At 38.3% G+C, this 23,012-nt stretch overlaps 1 protein-coding gene across 4 annotated transcripts in view; it reads right to left on the reverse strand.

Moving 5' to 3' along the window:
- IL31RA (interleukin 31 receptor A) overlaps positions 1 to 23,012 on the reverse strand; it is an 82,060-nt gene that overhangs the window by 56,620 nt on the left and 2,428 nt on the right. Inside the window, exon 2 of one of the 4 annotated variants that reach the window (XM_036065683.2) lies at positions 92 to 153. The exons of the other annotated variants lie outside the window; for them this stretch is intronic. The gene's annotated coding sequence lies outside the window, so the exon portion shown is untranslated. The remainder of the gene's footprint in view (positions 1 to 91; positions 154 to 23,012) is intronic. 4 annotated transcript variants of the gene reach the window in all.

Here is a 23,012-nt window from a genome sequence, read left to right on the forward strand (position 1 = left end):
AAGCAGAAAAAGACCCTCACATAATAGAAAAAAAGGCCTAATTTGCAAGGGCTTGAGTTCTCAGACCCCTCTAAAGGAACGTAGCACTCACCTTCCTGTGGTGTCCAGATGTCCTGCTGGTTCAAAAGCTCCCCATCAAAGGTATTCTGTCCCCTACAGCACAAGTCAAGGCAGAGAGGGGATTTTGAAATTTATCTACATAGAGATGTGTGAATATTTCCTCTCTGGTTGTCTGGGAGATTTCTCTTTGCTTTTAAGCAAAACCCAAGCCAGGGTGGCACTCAACCCATTTATGCTGGGAAGTGAGGTGCATTATGGTAACTGGAAAGAACTGGCTTCTGTGAGACTACTCAACTTTACAGGAAAAATACCATCGGAAAGTGTCATAAACAATTAAAAGGAACAACTAAATTTTAAATTTCCTATTCAGGAATTCCTTACAAATGTGGTAATGGATGAAATGCTGAGAATATCTTTAACTGGAAAAGAGAAATATGTAATCATGTGATTAGCTTTAAATGAAGAAGGAGATGAAGGGAAGAAAATAATAGTAGCTAACTTGGAAAAGAGGTTTATAATTCTTCTTTATGTGTAAAGCCCAAACTAAGCCACTTATTTCCCTAAGCTTCTTATTTAGCAGTTTATTATGATAATGATGATTAATAATATGTGGAGCTCTTACGGTGTGTCAGGCACTGTACTAGGAACTTTAATTATCTCCTTGGATCTTCACAACAATCCTAAAACGCTGATAGTATTTTTATTCCCATTTTACAGAGGAAGAAACCAAGGCCAAAACAATTGAGAAACCTGTCCAACGTTAGTGGTGGAGCCAAGAAAGGAGCCAAGGCAGTCTGACCCTCAATTTCCTACAAATCGAAAGTTTAAATTACATGATTTCTGGGATTCCCGTGAGCACTATAATTCTACATTCTTTTACAATGAACAAAATCATAAAGGACATAAACAGACTAAGGAAGAGATTACGATGCAAAGGTAAAGAAACATAAGGGTTTTTTTAAAGATTTTATTTGAGAGAGAGAGAATGCATGCGAGTGGGAGAGAGTTGCAGAGGGGGAGGGAGAGGGACAAGGAGACTCGGTTCTGAGCTCTGAGCTCAACACAGAGCTCGATCCCAGGACCCTGAGACCATGAAACCAAGAGTCGGATGCCCAACTGACTCAGCCACCCAGGCACCTCAGAAATGTCCTAAAACAAGATACGTTTTCCAAACTCATGTTTTATTTTAAACCCATGCCCTCACCTTCTTCAGGCAATGTTCCACTAAGTAAAAAAGTTTAGCAGAAGTAAGGAGAAAGAGAGGTAGTCTCTTTTTTTTTTTTTTTTAATTTTTTAAGATTTTATTTATTTATTTGACAGAGAGAGACACAGCGAGAGGGAACACAAGCAGGGGGAGCGGGAGAGGGAGAAGCAGGCTCCCCGCTGAGCAGGGAGCCCAATGTGGGGCTGGAGCCCAATGTGGGGCTCGATCCCAGGACCCTGGGATCATGACCTGAGCCGAAGGCAGATGCTTAACGACTGAGCCACCCAGGCGCCCCGAGAGGTAGTCTCTTAACTAGTAGATTATGAGATATTAAAAACCCTATTGTAAGGTATTATCTAGCAGAGCTACACTTGTGCATAAAAATAGCACTTCTTTAATTTGTTCAACCAGTATTTAGTAAACCTATTATATGTGTCACACTTGACTAAAGGTGTTGTGTATGAAATAAAATTCTGGTTAAGAATTTGTTGATTAAACATAGATATTTATCTGTAATCTCTCAGGAAACTCCACAAAAATTACAGGAAAGGTATAGAGCCACAAGACAAAACAAATGGGAGCACAGACAGTAACACATGGAATGAAAGACGTCAACAAGTTTTTGGAAAATGAGAAGTGAATCAAATGGTAACTGAGTTGGTGAAAATGAGAAAACTGAAAGCTAAAAATGCCTAAGAGAGACGCCAACAAGAATTGTGTCTCATAATGGCTCAGGAATTTGAGAAACCAGGTGGGCACAGTCTATCGTCATTATTCATGGATTCTGTGTTTGCAAATCCACCTATTCTCTAAAATTTAATTTGTACTCCCAAAATCAATACTCTAGGTGCTTTCACAGTCATTTGCAAACATATACATTGGTGAAAACCCAGAGTCACCTGCACGCAAAAGTTCTTTTCATGATCTATTTAGAGCCATGTTTTCTAAATTTTTGTAGGTGGTTTTGTTGTTTAAAATGGCCCCTAAGAACAGCACTAAAGCACTGGCTAGTGTTCCCCAGTGGAAGAAGTGATGTGCCTTACAGAGAAAATACCTATTAAGTAAGTTTCATTTAGGCATGAATTACACCTCTATTGGTTCTAAGTTCAAGGTTAATGCATCAACTATATATATTAAATAAAGTATTTTTAAGCCAAAACACACATAGAGCAAGGTTATATATTGATCAACTGATGAAAGCATTGTAACCAGAGGTTTGCAGGAACTCAACCGTGTTATTTACCCTAGAGAGAGCAGTTCCTTCCTTATTCGATATTTTAGTGTTGTCAGTGACTTTATACAACACAATGACCACAAATAACATCTGTGTAACAGGGAAGATCAATGTGAACTGAGGCAGGAGAGTAACTTGAATCTGCAGGCCCATTGACATTATGGCAGCAGAAGTATGATGACAAGGGTTTAAGTATGTGGTGGCCACATGAGAGGAAGACATGGGCAGATCTGAGCATGTAGCAGAACACAACAGAGCACAATATCACAAAGAAGTGACTAGAACAGATCATTAATATGCTTGAATAAAGTAACACTGAGGTTGGAGAAGAGACTCGATCCATGCACTCCAGCATGTCAACCCAATTCCACAAACATAATTCGCCATCAGGTCCTGTGCTTGGCACTGTGGAAACAAAGCTAAGAAAGGCAGAGGACCCCTCAGAAAAAGTTCACACCTAAGTGGGAAAAGAGACATGTAAACACAATGCTATAAACCAATATGGCAAGGGGTGCCAAAGAGGCATGTATAAAGTGCAACAGAAAATGACAAAAGGGAGCCATTAATTCTACCCTAAGGGAAGTGGATCCCAGAAAATAAATAAGAAAAAGGGACTTTTAAGTGGAACACAGTACTTGGAAGTAAATATACAAAATTATAAACATTCCTGGTAGAGAAATGTGTAACAGCCAGACATTTGCTGGCACCTGGAATGGGGTCTAGAAGACATACTGGTATCCCTTCACTATACCTCCTGAAGTAGGTTGAATGTTGGACCCCCACAAGATGTATCCAACCAGAACCTCAGAATATGACCTTATTTGGAATAAGGGTCTTTGCAGATGTAATTAAGGTACAGATCTCTAGATGTGATCATTCTGGATTAAGGTAGATCCTAAAGCCAATGACCAGTGTCTTTATAAGAGACAGAAAACACAGAGAGACACAGGAGAAAGCTTTGTGACTAGGAAATCAGAGATCAGAATGATGTGTCTGCAAGTCAAGGAAGCCTAAGCCTGCCGAGCCACCAGAAGCAAGGAGAGAGGCATGGTACAGGTTCTCCCTCAGGGCCTCCAGAAGGAACCAAGCCCACTGACACCTTGATTTTGGACTTTGGAATTCCAGAACTGTGGGAAAATAAATGCTAGTTTTTAGTCACCAAGTTTGTGGTAATTTATTAGATAGCCCGAGGAAACTAACGTACTCCTCTATCCCAAATTACATGAAATTCACAGGCAAAGCTGACCCATCAAATTCTTTCATCTAGGAATATGGAAATGACTAGAAATTGACTTTCATCTAGGAATATGGAAATGACTAGACTAGATGAGGCTAGACTGTGGTAGACAATGAGGCTCTCAGGAGTCATGAGTGCTGGCAGATATGTTCTAGACATGCAAGAAAAGAGAGAAGGTTAAGAAGACAGTGAAGCAAAGCAAAGAGATAAGCAAAGGGGAGAGTTTGTGTGAGGAAAGTTCAGTACCTGACTTCCCAGCTGTTTGTGTGGAACACATGAGACTCTGGGGCATTCTCTGCCTGTGGATGTCCATGACATTACCTGCCATGGCACTCCAATAATCTGCTACCAAGTTACATTTCAATACATTTTTGTTCCTTGCAACCAAATGATCCCCAATATAACAATGATGCTGGGGAGTAACTTGTTTTTAAGAAAATAGAAGGAGGTGGAAATAAAATGGTAGTTACTAAACAAATGAGTCATTTCAAAGTGTAAACTGATTAGGAAAGAAAAGGTAACAGTTGGGAAATGTTACCAATGAAAAGGCACACTGAAAAGAAAGCAGCCAAGTTTTCTTTTATAAATACAACATTGATGGTTTCAGGCCCCAGACTATATATTCACATCAGGGGAGAAGTTGGAAAAAGAGAGAATATCAAATGGTCCAAAGACTGAAATAAGCATAGCTCTACTAAGCACCATTCACATCCTTCCACAGGGTAGGTCTTGTAGTCCTTCTGCCTTGGATTAGGTCTCAATATCTTATATGCCAATTGCTCAATTCCTTCAGTCTCCAAACATCTATTAGTATGTCCTATGTGCCAAGGACTGGGGTAGGTCCAATATGGTAGCCACTAGCTACAGGTGGCTACTGAGCAAGCAAAGTGCAATTCCAAACTGACATGTGCTGGAAGTGTACTATACACACCAGGTTTTGAAGGCTTAATACACAAAGAAAGTAATATTCTTATTAATAATTTTTCTATTGATTACCTGTTGAAATAACACTTTAAATACATTGGGTTAAATATATTATAATTTTACTTTTTTTTTTTTACTTCTTTTTTTAAGTAGGCTCCACCCCCATCATGGAGCCCAGTGTGGGGCTTGAACTCAAAACCCTGAGATCAAGACCTGAACTGAGATCAGGACTTGGACCCTTAACCAACTGAGCCACCCAGGTGCCCCTACTTTTTTTTACTTTTTAAAATGAGGCTTGCATTATATTTATTGGACTGTAGCTACTCTAGTTTTAATCCAGCCTTGCCTCTACCTCTCTCCACCCTTACTCCTCTTCTGAAAATCTTCAGCTATACTTTTATACTCTCCAAGTTTGTAAATTTTCCATTATTTTAATCAGGTCATGCATGCTTTTCCTATACCTTGATTCTAAAACTTAAACATTAATAAAGAGCATTTCCAATATTATGACTATATAATTGGTAATCACAGCAGAATCAAGTAGTGTTTTGCACAGATAGAAAAAGAAATGGAATCCCATGCCCCTCAAATTGTCTTGCTAGACTGAGTATATTTCAAAAATCAAAGTCAACTGGATTATCTTTTCCTAAACTCTATTCCTCAAAATCATGCCACATTTATTCCTCCTACTTGTACAATGACTTTCTACTAGAGCTTTTTATTTTCCCTGAAGTTTTTCTCTATTTTCTTGTTGATATGAGGAGCCTATACCTTCACCTAATACTAAAATCATCCAAATTATTCATCATACATTTTGTTAAAATGAATGTATTTTCTTTCTGAAGCATCTTCTTGGAGCTAGCTACAATGAGGTTTTGGCAGCAGGAGGTGGATACAACAGGAGGGGTGCATAGGAAGTGAGGAAACAGCATGTCTCCTGAAAGAAGCTTAATTCTGAAATGAACACTGTGACAAAAGACACATTGGTGGGATGCAAGGTAGAAGAGAGTGTATGTGTTTATTTGTCATCCCAGAATTAAGAATGGGCTTGAATGGATGTATCTGTAGACTGAAGTCCTCTCCACCGGACAGCCTCAATTTCCTCCACTAAAATAGGAGAAATGGCTATCTGCTAAGAAAAGGATCTAAGGATCTCATTTATCTCATGAGAAGAGCACAGTAGGGACCAGATCCTGCTGAGGACAAGGATAACTGAGTGACACCCAGGATCCTACATGGCTGAAGAATGAGCACTAGTGAAAAACATCCTCAGATTTCTGTGGCACTCATCTGAAGACTTCAGCTCTTTATTATTTCAAGAGAAAATAACTATAATATAACAATCAAGGAATATGTTCCTGGCACAGATCAAAGGAAGATTTCTGTTTTCATTATTGTTTCCTTAACTCTTGACTCCCTCCCTCTTCCTGTTTTAATAATTATAACAGGAGATAATTACACAGCAATCTGCAAATTAATTCTATTAAAACTAGAAGAATCTCTGGCAGCCTTTCTCATCTAGGCTCCTCATCTGAACTACAAACCAGAATTTAAATGACTATTCCATTTCACAAAGAATGGAACATAATTAGGACCAATCCAGATAGAGAAGTTCATTTACAAGATGCACAATATAGCATTACATACAATGGATGCCTTTAGGGCATTAAGCTTAATTCTCTCACAGAACTCCAGCTGAGAAAGGCCAGTTGAGGTGGATATCCAAAAAAGTAGCCGGAATTACTACTGAATTTTGAGCAATTACAATATTATTGAAATACTTCGGTGATCTTGTAAACTGACACCCTGAGGAATTAACACTCCTTTAGATTAACAAATTCTGATTTTCAAAAAAATAAAAATTTTTAAAAGATTTTATTTATTTATTTGTCAGAGAGAGAGAGAAAGCACAAGCAGGAGGAGGAGTGGCAGGCAGAGGGAGAAGCAGGCTCCCTGCTGAGCGGGAAGCCTGATGCAGACGGATGCAATCCCAGGACTCTGGGATAATGACTGAGCCGAAGGCAGACGCTTAACCAACTGAGCCACCCAGGCGTCCCAAAAAAATAAATTTCTAAATTGCATAGTTATGCCTTCTATAGTTCTTTTTTTTAAGACTTATTTATTTATTTTAGAGAGAGAGAGAGCCTAAGTGGTTGGGGCAGAGGGAGAGGAAGAGAGAACCTCACGTAGATGCCACACTGAGCGCAGACCCTGACACAGGACTTGATCTCATGACCCTGAGATCACAATGTGAGTCGGAACCAAGAGATGGATGCTTAACAACTGTGCCACCCAGGCACCCCTGTTCTACAGTTCTTAACTCTAACTCTATACCTGCAAAAAGCAATGATCCCACTTCCAGGACTTGGATTTGAATAGGCTAATGAAGGAATGGGATGTAACTCCACTGATTTAACAAAGTAAACCTACAGTAAAACTCCAAAACCATTGTGCACACAATCACACCTCCATAGGAACAATGATGTGAATGAGACACTTTAAAGGGGGGTTTTTGACACTAAACCAGCCCTACAAGATATATTAAGGGGGTTTCTGTGAGTGGAAAACAAAAACCATAGTAAGAGTAGTAAATATAGGAAGCACAAAAGCAAAAATTAATCCTATCTGTAAACATCAGTCGAGAGAAACACAAAGTAAAAGGACATAAAATATGATAATCAAATATCTGAAATGTGGAGGGGAGAAGAGTAAAGAATGTATTAAAGATTAAGCAACCAACAGCTTAATATACACTGCTACATGCAAAAGATGTTATATATAAACCAAATGGTAACCACAAATAAAAAAAAAGTAATAGATACGAAAAAAAGAGGGAATAAAGAATCCAAGTATTTCACTAAAGAAAGCCAACTAATCATGAGAAGACAGCAGGGAAAAAAGGAATAGAGAGGAACTACAAAAAAAATACCAAAAACAAGTAACAAAATGTCAATAAATACATACATATCAATAATTACTTTGAATGTAAATGGACTAAAAGCTCCAACCAAAAGACAAAGGGTGACAGAATGAATAATAAAAAAAAAGACCCATCTATATACTGCCTACAAGAGACTCATTTCACCCTAAAGAAACATGCAGACTGAAAGTGAAGGGATGGAGAAATATTTATCATGCAAATTATCATGTTAAAAGAAAACCAGAGGAGCAATACTTATATTGGACAAAACAGACTTTTTTATTTTTAAAGATTTTATTTATTTATTTGACAGAGAGACACAGAGAGAGCACAAGTAGGAAGAGCAGCAGGCAGAGGGAGAGTGAGAGGGAGAAGCAGGATCTCCCTGAGCAGGGAGCCCGACATGGGGCTCCATCCCAGGACCCTGGGATCATGACCTGAGCTGGAGGCAGCCGCTTAACCGACTGAGCCACCCAGGTGCCCCTGGACAAAACAGACTTTAAAACAAAGGCTGTAACAAGGGGCAAAGAAGGACACTATATAATCATAAACAGTACAATCCAACAAGAAGATATAACAACTGTAAATATTTATGCACCCAACATGGGAACACCCAAATACATAAAACAGTTAATAACAAACATAAAGGAAATAATAGTAATACAAAAACAGTAGGGGACTTCAACACCCCACTTACATCAATGGACAGATCATCCAAATAGAAAATTGACAAGGAAACAGTGGCTTTGAATGATATACTGGACCAGATGAATCTAAGAGATATATTCAGAACATTCCATCCTAAAACAGCCGTACACACATTCTTTTCAAGTGCACAAGGAACATTCTCTAGAAAAGATCCCATATTAGGCCACAAGCCAAGTCTCAACAAATTCAAAAAGGCTGAAGTCATACTACGCATCTTTTCTGATCACAACACTATGAAACAAAAACAACCCCAAGAAAAAAATCTGCAAATCACACAAATGCATACAGTTTAAATAAAGTGCTAGTAAACAATGAATGGGTCAACCAAGAAATAAAAAATTCCATGGAGACAAATGAAAATGAAAACACAATGGTCCAAAATCTTTTGGATACAGCTGAAGCCGATCTAAGAGGGAAGTTTATAGCAATACAGGCCTACCTCAAGAATCAAGAAAAATCCCAAGTAAATAATCTCACCTACATCTAAAGGAATTAGAAAAAGAACAACTAACAAAACCCACAACCAGTAGAAAGAGGGAAATAATAAAGATTAGAGCAGACAGAAACAAAATAGAAACTAAAAATATAGTAGAACATATCAATGAAACCAGGAGCTGGTTCCTTGAAAATATCAACAAAACCAATAAACCTTTACCCAGACTCATCAAAAAAGAGAGGAATCAAATAAATAAAATCAGAAATGAAAGAGGAGAAATAACAACCGACACCACAGAAAATACAAAAAATTATGAGATTATGAAAAGTTACATAGCAACAAACTGATAAATAAATAGAAATAAATTCCTAGAAACATATAACCTCCCAAAATAAATCAGAAAGAAATAGAAAATTTCAACACTCCTATTACAAGAAATGAAATTAAATTAGTATCAAAAAATTCCCAGCTAGGGGTGTTGGGGTGGCTCAGTCAGTTAAGGGTCTGCCTTGGGCTCAGGTTGTGATTCCAGGGTCCTGGGATGGAGCCCTGTGTCAGGCTCCCTGCTCAGCAGGTAATCTGCTTCTCTCTCTCCCTCTGCCCCTCCCCCCTGCTCATGCTCTCTCTTGTTCTCGCTCAGATAAATAAATAAAATATTTTACAATAATGTATTCCAGGGTTAAAGGGTGGTTCAGTATTCACAAGTCAATCAATGTGATACATGACATCTATAAGAGAAATGATAAAAACCATATGACCTTTTCAACAGATGCAGAAAAAGCATTTGACAAAGTACAACATCCATTCATGATAAAACCCTCAACAAAACAGGGATAGAGGGAACATACCTCAACATAATAAAAGCCATAGATGAAAAACCCACAACTGATATCATATTCACTGGGGGAAAACTGAAAGCTTTTCCCCTAAGGTCAAGAACAATCCCAGGATGTCCACTGTCACCACTATTATTTAACATAGTACTGGAAGTCCTAGCCAGAGCAATCAGACAATAAAAAGAAATAAAAACATCCAAATTAGAAAGAAAGAAGTAAAACTTTCACCATTTGCAGATGATATGTTATTATATACAAAAACCCTAAAGATTCCTCCAAAAAACTACTAGAACTGATAAATGAACTTAGTAAGGTTGCAGGATACAAAATCAATGTATGGAAATCCATAGCATTTTTATATACTAATAATGAAGCAAGAGAAAGAGAAACTAAGAAAGCAATCCCATTTATACCTGCCCCAAAGATTTTTTAAAAATACCTAGGAATAAGCTTAACCAAGGAAGTGAAAGACCTGTACTCTGAGAACTATAAAACATTAATGAAAGATACTGACAACACAAATGGAAAGATATTTCGTGATTATGGATGGAAGAATAAATATTGTTAAAATGTCTATACTACCCAAAGCAATCTACACATTTAATGCAATCCCTGTCAAAATACCAACATTTTTTACAGAACTAGAACAAACAATCCTAAAATTTGTATAGAACCACAAAAGACCCTAAATAGTCAAAACAATCTTGAAAAGAAAAACAAAGCTGGAGGCACTGCAATTCCAGATTTCAAGTTATAGTACAAAACTGTAGTAATCAGTGCTCGCTTCGGCAGCACATATACAAAACTGTAGTAATCAAAATATTTTGTTATTGGCACAAAAGTATGCACATAGATCAATGGAATAGAATAGAAAGCTCAGAAATAAACTCACGTTCATATGGTCAATTAATCTTTGACAAAGGAGGCAAGAATATGCAATGGGAAAAAGACAGCCTCTTCAATAAATGGTGTTGGGAGAACTGGACAGCTACATGCAAAACAATGAAACTGAACCACTTTCTTACACCATATACAAAAAGAAATTAAAATGGATTAAGGACCTAAATATAAGACATGAAACCATAAAAATCCTAGAAAAGAGCACAAGCAGTAATTTCTCTGACATCAGTTGTATCAACTTTTTTCCACATATGTCTCCTGAGGCAAGGAAAACAAAAGCAAAAATAAATTATTGGGACTTCATCAAAATAAAACCCTTCTGCACAGCAAAAGAAACAATCAACAAAATTCAAAGACAACCCACTGAATGGGAGAAGATATTTGCAAATGATATCTCGATAAAGGGTTATTATCCAAAATATATAAAGAACTTACAATACTCAACACCTAAAAAGAATGTAATCCAATTAAAAAATGGGCAGAAAGGCTGGCTCAGTCTGTTAAGCATCTGCCTTTAGCTCAGGTCCTGATCCCAGGGTCCTGGGGTCGAGATGCCTGTTGGGCTCCCTGCTCAGGGGGAAGTTCTCCCCTGCCCTCTGCCCCTCTCCCTGCTCATGCTCTCTCCCTTGCTCTCTCAAATAAATAACATCTTTAAAAAAAAAGAGAAAGGAACAGATATTTCTCCAAAGAAGACATCCACATGGCCAACAGACACATGAAAAGATGCTAAGTATCACTCATCATCAGGAAATGCAAACCAAAACTACAATGAGATATTACATCACCCCTGTCAGAATGGCTAAAATCAAAAACACAAGAAAAAACAAGTGTTGGAGAGGATGTGGAGAAATAGGAATCCTCATATACTCTTGGTGGGAGTGCAAACTGGTGCAGCCACTGTGGAAAAGAGTATGGAGGTTCCTCAGAAAGTTAAAAATGGAATTACCCTATGATCCAGTATTTACTACTCAGTATTTACCTAAAAAATATAAAAACACAAATTCAAAGGGATACATGCACTTCCGTATTTATTGCCATATTATTTACAATAGCCAAACTATGGAAGCAGCCCAAGCATCCATTGATAGATGAATGGATAAAAAAGATGTGAGACACACACACACACACACAATGGAATACTCTTCAGCCATAAAAGAATGAAATTGGCCATTTGCAACAACATGGATGGAACTAGAGAGTATAAAGCTAAGTGAAATAAGCCAGTCAGAGAAAGACAAATACCATATGATCTCACTCAAATGTGGAATTTAAGAAACAAAACAAATGAGCAAAGGAGACAAAAAAAAAAAAAGAAGACAGAGACAAACCAAGAAACAGACTCTTAACTATAGAGAACAAACTGATGGTAACCAAAAGGGAGGTGGGGGGGGGATGGGTAAAATAGGTGATGGGGATTAAGAGTGCACTTATTATGATGAGCACTGAGTAATGTATAGAATTGTTAAATCACTATATTGTACATCTGAAACTAATAAAACACCATATGTTAACTATATGGGAATTAAAACAATAAATAAAAATAAAATTAAACAATAAAGTGGGGTTTTGAAATCTATTTTTCTGAAATATAATAGAATCATATCACTTTCCAAGGACACTTACAAATGGATCCATTACATTATCATGCCAAGAGCTAATACAGTATTGTGCTTTCTGGGAAACTCTACAAGCCTTTCAAGAATTTACCTCATTAATTAAACTTCAAAAATGTTTAAGACCCATGAATGGAAAACATTATTTGCATTTTCATATAACTAAGCATGTCTCACAAATACCAAATGGTTTTTCCACATCATTACATCTAAACCATTATAAATTTTTAAAAAGACTGTATACAGATAACAGTCACGCTTTCTTCTCTCATTGCGTTACTACCAGCTGAGAACTAGTCAATGTGTGCCAGAATGTGGCTTTTCAAAGTAGAGTCTAGGAATCAGCCACGTGAGTATTAACTAGGAGCTTGTTTAGAAATGCAAACTCTTAGGATTTGTTGGACCTGCATCATCTCAGTTCCAGTTATCCCTCTGCCCAATCCTGCTTCCTACGCCTCCCTTTCAGAGACATTGATAAACATGCTATGCCCCAAACTAAAGCAACCACAGTAAATTCCCCCAATAAAGATGAAGTTTTCCATGTTTACTTGGAAAGTATATTGGGAGTACTGGCACTTGGCAGTATATCGGCTACTGCATAGATATTAGTTCAATGAATGCATATAGCTGTCTGTCTTGGAAATCTAAACAGCAATCTTTCCTATCCAGATTATGTATTCTGTATAGTAGTGGTTCCCAACTTTACAAATCCACCCTCACTTTTTTTTTTTTAAAGATTTATTTATTTATTTGAGAGAGCGAGAATGAGAGAGAGAAAGAGTACATGAGAGGGGGGAGGGTCAGAGGGAGAAGCAGGCTCCTCGCCGAGCAGGGAGCCCGATGCGGGACTCGATCCAGGGACCCCAGGATCATGACCTGAGCCGAAGGCAGTTGCTTAACCAACTGAGCCACCCAGGCACCCCCACCCTCACTTTTGATAAACACAAAAATGTAATTCATTCTCACTCTTAGACACAACACTCAGTGATCCCTCTAGTTGAAAATCTCACATATTGAAGAATGTCAGTCCTCTGCATATCCCATTAGGCCAAGAAGATTTGGTCTAAATTTATTTTCTGTAATCTGTATCATGAAAGTAATAGACTTTTTATTTTAGTTTTAAATAAATGAATCGTTTTCTTCAGTCACTTTGCAACCCTCCATCTCTTACTTGTTCATTTTCTATAGACAAGGCATGCCACTTACATAAATGCATCACAGAGGGCCCTGTTCTTAAAAAATCCCTTCCTTTGGGTTACTACCTTGCTACTGCTGTCTTGAGATTCTTGATTATTTTTCAACAAAGGGCCCCACATTTTCATTTTGCATAAAGCTCTGCAAATTTTATAGCCAGTCCCATCTGCAGATTTGCTTCTTAATGAGGGGTGGTAATCAAAATCATTAGTGAAAGACATTTTCCCCCAAATATATATATATATATATGTATATGCCAGGGCCCCACCTCCTGAAATTCTGATTCAAGAAGTATGGGGTAGGATTTGTACAGGTATAATTTTTAAAACACACATATTTAAGAAATAGTCCTCTGTACAAATTCTACCTCATAATTAATCACATTGCCTTAAATAAGTTCTACTCAAATAATAAAAGAAAGCCCTTGATGGCTTTTAAGTGTGAAAGGAGAGACATTACTTGGTCTCTAATAGTATTTGGAATTGATCACTCCAAGCTCTAATTGCTTCTCAGTCTTGGGAGACCTCCCTTCCGCCCATCCACTAAATATTGACTCCTTTGGGAGTTTTGTCCTGGGCCTTCTCTTCTCTTGCTACATCCCATTCCTTAGAGGCTTCAATCACCATCTATGGATATTAGCTATTTATAACAATATATTTTATCATATAAGTCATTTTGATTTTTCTATTTGAAACTTTTATTAAATATTTCAATTTTTCTTTTTTTAATTCCAGTATAATTAACATACAGTGTTATATTTGTTTCAGGTATACAAAATAATGATTCACCAATTCTATACATTACTAAGTACTCATCACAATAAGTGTACTCTTAATCCCCTTCACCCTTCAAATTTTCTTTTATAGTTTCTTTATTTACAGTATCAATTGAGAGGTTTTGAGATTTTTTTCGTTATACATTTAAATCTTTATACATTTTTTTTTTAAAGAATTTATTTATTTATTTGACAGAGAGAGACACAGTGAGAGAAGGAACAGAAGCAGGGGAGTGGGAGAAGGAGAAGCAGGCTTCCCGCCGAGCAGGGAGCCCCATGTGGGACTCGATCCCAGGACCCTGGGATCATGACCTGAACCGAAGGCAGACGCTTAACGACTGAGCCACCCAGGCGCCCAAATCTTTATACATTTAAATACCTACTCTATACGGAATTTGCTTTGCATTCATCCATGATTTCTTATTCTACTGAATCAAAGTATCATTCTTATCATAAATGAGATTAATTTCTGGATTTTTCTTCCAATTCTAAGGATATATTTCTGGAAGTCTGTAGTATATGTGAGGGGAAAGGGAAGAAAGAACAAATTTGTTACCCAAAAGAACCTGTCATAATGTGGAATGGGAACTGATTTACAATATGCACACACTGTGCGTTTATTTTAAGGGCCAGAAGAACAGATTAAAAATAAGGGTCTAGGTACTAGAGAAGCATAGGATCCAAACAGCCTGTATTATTATTGGTGGGCTTATTTTATTTGATTTCAGCAAATCAGCTTTGAGCAAGTTAGAGCTAAAGCCAGAGGGCATAGGACTCAAACTGTAATTTACTATGGAATTCTGAAAAAATGGAAAAACAGTTGACACACATAGCATCTTGTATGATGGATAAACTAAAAAACTGAAAAATATTTATGCAAATAATAAGTATCTTGAAGACACTAAAAACAAATATTAACCAAGTTGGGATAAAGGTTCCTTTCCTGGCAGATTTATGTATCTTATTACAGGGTGTGTGTTGCTGGTGCTACTTTTGTTTTGGCAAAAAACACTCTGTGAGATTCCACACTAAAGTGGGGACTTTAGCATTCTGTTTTTGTAATATAACCTTTGCCTCTGACATTACTTAAATCTGTGTTTGTGGAAAGTATCATTGCTGATTCAATGTTACAGAAAACTGAATTTAGCCTTCCGCTTAGAACATAGAAAACTGCAAGAAAATGTAACTTCCAGCTTAACAACAACAAAAACAGCCCTTAGGACACAAAAACTTTTCTTGAGCCCATCAAAGAGCTGAAGTCCTAAGGCAACCAATAAAAGGAATTCTAGAGAGGGACAAGTTTCTGCAAGGAGAGACAGAACATACAAATTGTTTCACCTTTAACAAGGACAGGAGAAAGAAGTGGCTGCCCTACAAGCAGGTAAGAGGTCAGCAAGACTTGTAAAGAATCCTTAAGGCCAAGTGTGGGCTAGCATGTCTTTTTCAAATAGTTGGAGAAGCCAGGCACAGACAAGCTATTTACCAGAGAGTGTTCCACAAGAGTGTTCACAAGAAAGACTGGAGATGGGGTGGGAGATGGATCTCACCCACCCCCACCCCCTCCTCAGTGAAGCAAATGGCAAGATATAATCAGTTACCAGTATCGGAGGACAAAGAACCCTCTCACCACCAATGCACAAACAAAACTCCACTGCCTCTGTAGGAGGAATAAAAGCAAACCTGCTGCTTCTGGGAGAGGACAGGAAATCCTCTCACCCAGGACACAGGAGAAGATCCACTGGCCACTGGGGAGGAGGTAAAAGCAAAACCTCTCTACTCATCAGAGAGGGGCAAGAAAGAAGCTCTGGCCCAGATCTGGCACTAAGATCTGGAAATCTGCTACCACTGGAATAAATAGGAGACTATCTCTTGCCCAAGACCAACTGCAGATCTAAGGCAGAGTTTGGCTACAAAGGGTAGGAAAGGCAGAAATGCTGAGAAAGCCTCACCTCCAAGGCCCAAGAGTACAAGCCTTGTCTAGGACGACGTAGGTCATGCTAAGATGGCCACAAGCCTAGCACCAAGCAAGCAGCAACCACGGTCTTCTGCTGGGGGAGAGGCAAGAGCGTGGAGAGAGAGAGAACCCCTCTGTGGTGGACCTGTGCAGAACAGCCCAGACCTCACCCTAAGCACAAGGTAATAGCAGCCCACAATTAAAGGAATTTGCAGCCTGTGGTACACTGAAGCCCAAACCCAGCTCAAAATTTGGCGAAGTTAAATCAACTCCGCATACACCGATGGCCTGCCAGAACAAGTACATCTATTTCCAGGCATAAAAACTATTTACCTGAGTCTCTACACATGACTGGAATTTGAGCAATATTTGTCAAGACATAGTCAGCAGAACCAAACTAAGACATGACTCAGATATTGGAGCTATCGAAGAGAAATTTTTTTTTTTTTAATTTTTTTTTTAAGATTTTATTTATTTGCGAGAGAGAGAATGAGAGAGAGCATGAGAGGGAGGAGGGTCAGAGGGAGAAGCAGACTCCCTGCTGAGCAGGGAGCCTGATGTGGGACTCGACCCCGGGACTCCAGGATCATGACCTGAGCCGAAGGCAGTCGCTTAACCAACTGAGCCACCCAGGCGCCCTCGAACAGAAATTTTAAGATGATAACCATATGAACAGCTTGGTGAAAAATACTTAAATGGTGTCTAAAAAGTTTTTCTCTTTATATGTTGTCCAACAGGATAGTTTGGGATGTTAATATTCCACTCTTATTTTTCCTTTCTTCCCATTACAAGCAAGAAACCAGGATCACTGTTATTTCTTTAACTTAGGAATGTGAACAAACTGGAAATGTCCACCTGAAATCCATGACTCTTCCAGTCTTTAGGGAGAGCCCAGATTAATGGAAAAGTTACCTCAGGGAAGGGCGAGGGAGTGCCTAGAAGGGCAGCAGAGATTAAGAGTAAGAAAGCTCCCACCCAATCTCAGACTGGGGAGAGATTAAGAATTTGTAGGCTCCATGAGCTTGATGCGAAGGGCCTGCCCAGGGCTTTGATGGTGCTCATGACCTAAAATCTCAGCCAACTCTAAGTTTATGTGCTGGGTGAGAGTGATCCCCAGTAATGACTGAGATAAGGTTCCTACTATTCCAATTGGACAGATGGAAGATTAAAGATAAATTTTTCATTTGTGATACTACACTCAAGAGTACAGAACAGGATTCACATCCATACCCTTGTTTTCAATTTTATACCATTATGTAATAATGTATATTCTGTGGTACACAGCTTCTAAAAGGTCTCCCACTGATCTTGCCTTTTGTTATTCACATGTTATTCAATGCTCTGTGGAGTTCGAGTTAGAACTAGTAACTCACTTCTAATTAACAGAATACATACAGCACAAGTGATGTGATGTCACTTCTGAGATCAAGTTTTTAAATTCTACCTTCTTCCTCACACTCTCTTCCCTCTCGATTGCCCTGACGAAGCCAGCAGCCATGTCGTGGACTGCGCTACAGAGATGCACACATGGCAAAGAACTCACAGGGAAGCCCGTGATCAACAGGCTGTGAGAAACAGGCCTTCAGTCCAACCAACCTGAGAGGAACTAAAACCCGTGAACAGTAATTTCGGCGAGCTTTGTAGCAGATCTTTGCCCAGTCAAGCCCTGATATGACTACATCCCAGCCGACACCTTGACTACAGCTTTGTTAAACACCCAGAAACAGAGGACTTAGCTAAGCCACACACAGATTCCTAACCCACAGAAACAGTGAAATAATGTGGCTTTATGCCACTCAGTTTGGGGGTAATTTATTATGCAGCTGTAATTAAACAGATTTCAAGAGAGAAAGTAGAAAATTTATTAATTACATCTATCTGTGATATTTCTTTCTAAAGTAGGTCTGGCCAGTAGTCAAGGGTGCATATCAGAATAAGCCAGAGCTAAGGGGAGGGTTAGAACAGAGAAATACATGGGAAAAGTAAAGTGGGGGTAACAAAAAAGGAAGACAAAGTCCATTTTGTTCCAATGGGATTCCAATGCCTGAGCCTCTGGTTCAGTCCATGACAGGCGAGGCTGTCAGGGCCATTGTCCCAGGATTTGATCTCCTTGTTACAGAAGGGCCCTCGCTCGCCACGTTCCTTATGTGGTCCCTCAGGATTCTTTGGTTTCCTCCTCCTATCTACCATTTGGATTTGGTTTCCAAACTGCACTGAAGACAATGAGACTAAAGGGGGGTAGCACTGTGGTATCATCAGAATCTTATACCCAGACCTTATTCCAGGACAGTTTTAGCAGTTGGATTTTAGGAAATGGCTCCAGGTGATCCTACAAAAGCTCATAGAACATCCCATGGTTTAATTCATTTGTTCTGCTCTGACAAAGCTTATGCAACAGCTCACAGCAGTCCTGACACAGGGTACGGTGAAATGTCCTTTCATGTGTTTAGTCTCTTTACAACTCCCTCAGGATCGTTGGCTAGCCAAATGGGGCAAGTTTCATTTTCAGCCATGTCACATTTCCCAAAAGTACTAAGCAAGATTTCAAGTCATTTCCAGAAAAGGTTGGCATAGTTAGATCTTCAAACAATCCCTACAAAAGGTAAATAAACATCAGTGGGAGGGGAGGGGGGGAGACAAGAAAGATTTAATAGGTGTTTTTAGACCTGTGTGACCTTTATAGGGTAAGGGCCTTTCATCAGAAAAAAAAATAACAGAAAACTTACTCTTCTTAGGTGGCTGAGAAATAATTTACTTAATTATGGGAAGCTCTCATAATTAAATATGGAGTAACAACGATTAAAGATCAATCAGACATTAGCCTCTCTGCTTGAGAATATCCCATTATATTCTCTTCTTCTTCTATACCCTATACGTCAATCTATCTCATCAGAACATGCTAAGAAAGTCTAAAATAGAGATGCCAAAGACATAAAATGCCAAATTCAAGACGTGATATAGGTAGTTTATGAAGATAAGACAATACAAAAGGATGCTACATCTCATCAAACAATTCAATTTGTAACTGCACCAAAAAGAGTAAAATGCCTAGGAATAAACTTAACCAAGGGGGTGAAAGACCTGTACTCTGAAAAATATAAAACACTGATGAAAGAAATTGAAGATGACATGAACAAATGGAAAGATACTCCATGCTCGTGGATTGAAAGGATTACTATTCTTAAAATGTCCTCATTACCCAAAACAATCTACAGATTCAATATAATCCCTATCAAAACACCAATAGCATTTTTCATGGAACTAAAACAAGTAATACTAAAATTCATAAGGAATCACAAAAGGCCCCAAATAGCCCAAGGAATCTCGAGAAAGAACAAAGCTGAAGGAATCACAATCCCAGATTTCAAGATCTACTGCAGGGGTGTGGTAATCAAAACAGGGTGGTACTGACACAAAAAAAAAGACATAGAGATCAATGGAATGGAACAGAAAGCCCAGAAATAAGTCCATGCTTACACAATCAATTATTCTACAATACAGGAGGCAAGAATATACATTGGGGAAAAGACACTGAAACTGAAGACTTTTTGATGCTGGTACTTTTGATTTTACCCAAAGGTGTCAATGGAAGGTTTCACACAATTAGATCACAACTGTGACCTGGCTACCTTTGTTACTGTTAGATCACGACTGTTACTACCTTTGATATCCTGATATCAAAGATACTCAAACATAGGAAAAATGTACCTCCTGCAATAGATGAAAGTAGTTTCAAGTCTTTAGAAGAGAAGTGATTTCATACTTGAGGAGTCCAGCTTCTGGCCAAAAAGAAAAAAAAAAAAAACCCTCTATGAAATTTCAGGACTGAACACAGGCCATTAAAAGGCTTTACCTGGCAGGCCTCACAGGAGAAAGCTGTCCTCGCCACATAAGATTTGGGGTAGAGCCAGGGCACTTCAATCTCTGAACGTTGTTGCAATGAAGGACCCAGGCCCAGGTGACTCTATTTGGAGGTCTCCTTATGGGGGAAAACTGGAAAACAATTTCCTTCACTCTGACTTAATGCTTTTTCACTCCTAGCCCTCCCTTTTTCCTCTTCCCTCCACCCTAGTCCACAAATCTGCAGAAGCCTTCTGTTTGTGGCTCACTCAACAGTGAGACAATACCCCATATTCATGCTGATGCAACTGACCCTCAACCAGTGGGCCATTTCACAGGGATAAGTGGAACAGGGGAGTCTTTCTCTGGTTTAGACTCCTGTGTATACAATTACAGTAAGTGATTAAAAGCTTGACCGTCACTTTCATTTTGGCTTATTTAATCCAGTACTCCAGCACATGGCAGCTCAGCTGAGTTTGTGCCATCAGTCGAGTTGAGTAGAATGCAGTAAAGGAATTTGAACACAAAGCATGGGAACAGTCAGAGGTTCCTAAGATGGTTTATCAGCCAGAATTTTTGGATTGTTCTGATTTTCTGGGGACTCAAGAAAATGTTGAGCAACTGCTACTTATTAAAACACTGAGTTGGATGTGCTAGACATGACAACATTTATTAATGAAATGGAAACAGTTCATAACACTGTAGTTATGTATTTGGATGACAAAATATTTGATTCTCATGAGAAAATAATTCAAGGAAAGAAGGTAGCACCTGAACTATGGTAGTCAAGGAAGGCTTTACGGAAGAAATGCATCTTTGGTAGAACACTGAACTAGTACAATTTGGGTAATTAGTGGACAAAACAAATGTATATTAGAGTATAATATCCCCATTTTCAAAGAATATAAAGAGTTCTTTTCTAACGCTGTGGAACATTTTCCAAGTTAGATTTTTTCTTTTTCTGTAAATTAAAGGTGTATGCCCCTCTAACAACAAAGTATTTTCCTCTTCAGAGTGACATGAAATGGGATGTATGATTATTTTTCATATTTTCAACCTTAATTGTTTTCACTACATTCATTATCCTTTGATTTGTATACCCCAAATCCAAACTAGTGGATTACAGAAAGGGCATCTTGAATATTTTCCCCCACAGCTGTTTAACTAATCCACTGTGTGGCAATTAATACATAATTTGACCAGTTACCAGCCATAAGGTTGGAAAGAGGCATCTTCCAATAAGGTATAGCCACTCTGGTCTAAATAGCTGCACTCTGAAAACTAATTAAGAATAATTAAGTTTTGGAAAAGAAGCCTGGCTTCTCCCAGCTGTTCAATTAGCTTATTTATTATGTCTCACTTTCAACACCACTTACTTGAAAATATGTTGATAATATTTTCAAACCACAAATATTTGAGTACTTTCTCAATGCCAGAGAGAAGGACATGCTTTCCTAGAGCTTAGAGTTCAAACTCAGTCTAAACTCTAGAGCTGCACTATGGATACAGAAGTGGCTATAGAACACTTCAAACATGGCTAGTGCAACTGAGAATGTAAATTTTTATTAACCTAAATTTAAATTTTAAAACTGAGACTTGCTTCAGCTATTGGAAAACTTTTAAGTATGTTTGGAACAACTTGGGTATGTGAACCTATATTGGATATGTGAATCACAATATATATTATGTATATTTTATTAAGACTAAATACTGTTGAAGTATTTCCAATGAAAATCACATCCAAAATGAGATGTGAGCTAATTATAAAATGTGCAGTTGATTTCAAAGATTTAGTACCGAAAAAATGTAAACTACCTCATTAATTTTTATATTGACTATATGCGGAAATATTGGGGATGTATTGATTACATATATGGCTCACATTGTATTTCTGAAGTACAGCACTACTCTAGATCAACACTTTACCCGTAGAAAGCTTAAACACAGGGTTACTTAGGAAGCTCTACTGCATGGACTTCAACTCATGCTCATTTTCCTTCTGTTCCCTTTCTTCTTTCTTCCCTTGTTTTCTTCTCCCTCCTCCCTCTAACAATGATGTGCACTGGACTCTTAATTGTTGACCCAGGGTTTAGAGAATTCAAGGTAATCCATCTCTTACTGGTTCAGAATATAACAATTTTTAAAAAGTTGAATGACTCAGCAACTCTAACATATTAGGAGTATCTTAGAAACTTTAGGGAAAGGTGTTAAAGAAACAGCTTTGCAATTCCCCATGGACAGTATCAGAAGTCATTTTCTAACAAGCCACTCAAAACTTCTTACACACTTTAAGTTTTAAAATCACAAAGTCCTGAAATATTAATAAAAGACAAAGTAGTTACCTTATTCTAAATTAATTTTATAAATATCAGATATTAAATAAATAAAATTATAATGGAAAAGAGATTTCAGCAAAGCATTTTAGCCATCACAGAATGAACTCATTATCATTATCTGTACTTCTAATAGTCACTCTCCAACTCCTACAGCATTGTCAGGCTACACAAAGAGAATGGGAAGTGTCGTGCTTAACAATTTATACAGATTCATTGCTATTTGAAGCTAACAAAGAAGTTCAGTCTTCGTCCTGACTCAGTTTAATACAGAAATCCATTGACTATTCCTAAGAACATACCATTTCGTCACTATTGGCAGAGACTGCTGGCCAATTCCCAACTTCCCAGGCACACAGATAAGGCTACTTTTCCCAGCCTCCCTTACAGTTAGATTCGTCTGTGTTCTCAACACTGAAATATGATGAAAAGAGATGTATATGCCATTTCCTTGCCTAACCCATCAAAGTCTTCCATATATGCCCATGTCCTCCCTCCCCTGCCCCAACTCTTCCCTTCTCTGGGTTGATGAAGAGAAGCATAAAGACCTTGGAAGCCATGTATCAAAAGATTACAAAGCTACATGATGGAAGAAGCCTAGAATCCTAAATAAATATTTGAAAGGCCACCTACCTACCAGGAATTCCCTCCTTGGACATTCATGGTGGGCAAAAAAAAAAAAAAGTAATTCTCTCTTAAGTCCCTGAAGTCTTAGGGTTTTTAACAGCAGCTAGTGTCACCCTAATAGATATAATCAGTAACCCAAAGTTTAAGAACAATTTTCACAGCACTTGGTGTCACCACTGAGCAGCAAGATAGCACCCCATCTCTTGATGCCATTTTT

Source organism: Halichoerus grypus, chromosome 2 (genome assembly GCF_964656455.1).
Source record: "Halichoerus grypus chromosome 2, mHalGry1.hap1.1, whole genome shotgun sequence".
Lineage (NCBI taxonomy): Eukaryota > Metazoa > Chordata > Mammalia > Carnivora > Phocidae > Halichoerus > Halichoerus grypus.